This window comes from Galeopterus variegatus, unplaced genomic scaffold (genome assembly GCF_000696425.1).
Source record: "Galeopterus variegatus unplaced genomic scaffold, G_variegatus-3.0.2 Scaffold18219, whole genome shotgun sequence".
Lineage (NCBI taxonomy): Eukaryota > Metazoa > Chordata > Mammalia > Dermoptera > Cynocephalidae > Galeopterus > Galeopterus variegatus.
In genome coordinates this window covers 14,871-16,887 of record NW_007744330.1, presented here as the reverse complement: position 1 = coordinate 16,887, position 2,017 = coordinate 14,871, and positions in this window count along the sequence as shown.

Genomic DNA, 2,017 nt, shown 5'->3' with positions numbered 1-2,017 from the left:
GGGCTTTGTGGAGAGAGACATCCTCTTCTTTTCTTTATCTCTGCTGGTGACTCTCCTTGTCAATGCACTCCAGTGGTTGGAGGACCATGTGCATGGTGGTTGTGGCATCTAGCTGCTTTTGTGGCAGCCATGGTTATTGTGGTGGCTGTGATGGGCCACCCACAGGGAGGTGATGTTTTTGGCATGCTTCTTGGTGCTGGTGGTGTGCCTGGTTGTGGGGTGTGTCTAGTTCCTGGCTCCATGCCTTGGGCCCCCGGGTTGGCACCAAGGCACTGGTGCAGTGTGCCTCGGTGTGGGAGTGGAGTCTGGTTCCCTTCTCCATGCCTCGGGTCCTCAGGCAGGCCCCAGGGTGCTGGCGTGGTGTGCCTGGTTGTGGGAGCAGGGTCCACTCCCCCGCTCCATGCCCCAGGCCCCCAGGCAGGGCCATGAGGCGCTGGCAGTGTGCCTGATTGTGGGCTGGGGGGTCCGGTCCCAGCTCCATGCTTTGGGTCACTGGGTGGGCCACGAAGCACTTATCCAGCCTTAAAAAGGAAGATTCTGTAGTGTATGACAACTTGGATGGACCTTGAGGCCATTGTATGAAGTGAAAGAAGCCAGCCACAGAAAGTCAAATAGTGCATGATTCCACTTAGATGAGGAATCTACAGTAGTCAGACTCATAGAATCAAAGAGTGGTATGGTGGTTGCTGGGGGCTGGGGGGAGGGGAAATGGGAGGTACTAGTCAAGGGACATACAGTTTCAGTTAAGCGAGGTGAATGTGTTCTAGAGATGTCCATACAGCAGTGTACTGGTAGTCAGCAATACTGTACACTAAAATTTGCAAAGAGGGTAGATCACATGTGAAGTGTTCTTACCACAATAAAGTAAAATAAAATAATATAAATTCACTACCTGATGTCAGACGTGGCTGGTGCTTTTCCTGTCACCACTTCTGACACCAGCTCCCTGCTATCCTTTCTGAGTCTCTCTGATATTAAAAGTTATGAGATGTGCTCTAGGTATGCATTGAAACAACAAACTCTACCCCAAAACATGTACAACGAAAAAAAAATGGAAGTTAAATAAAATAAAAGCTCTTAGGAAAAACAGAACCTTAAATATATCATTCAAGGGGTCCCACAGACTTGCTAGCACCCAGGAGGCTGGGGTGAGTGATGGAGCTAAAGGCACACAAAAGGGTCAAGAAGAGGCCACTGATCATCTCTTGGACGTCCTTTCAGCAGACATCCATTTTCGTAGGGCTGCAGCTACATGGCCAAGGGCAAACAAGCAGGAAGAGCGTAGCTTGATGTAAGATAATGACTGTGGCCTCTCGATGGGAGCTTTTATGCTATTACAGCATTTTGGTTTCCAAGAAAAACCAACTGTGCACTGCCGAATCAGTCAGCCCTGGTTGACCATTGCCAGTTTCACATTCATTTACATTAAAAGCCTTCTCCTTTATGGAATGTGCCCATGCCCAGGAGTGGCATTTTAGGTAACCCCAACCACACTGCATTCTCTCCACAAAGGCCTGCATGCCAGGTTCTTCTGGAATGTTTGTCATTGATGTGGAGTGTTAAGTGGGAACTGTGAGGACTCCCTAGACTGGGGTAGGGGTGGGCTCTCCTGCATCCTAGGTCCTTGTCTCTGCTTCAGATCCCAGACTGGGGCCCTCAACAGCCAGTGGGGAGGCCTCTTCTTTAAGGGTGTGTTCATTCATCCCAGCACTTATCCAGCCTCTGCTGTGGGCAGGCCCTGGCCTGGGCACTGAGACATGATCCTGCCTTAGGACCCATCATGGACAGCTCAGAGCTGTGCACAGTGTAGGGAGTGATACCGTGGAGCTCCGCCCACTGCAGTGGTAGCACCCCAGCTAGGCTTCATGGGTGTGCCAGAGTCAGGTGAAGGGGCGAGGGAAGGGCAGCCCAGGTCAAGTGCATACCTTTACCTTGGTCCAGAAACAAGAAGTATCCTGTGTGCAGGGAACAGCTCTAAGCATCTTAGCATACAAGCCCCAGAGTGTGAGAGATGGGG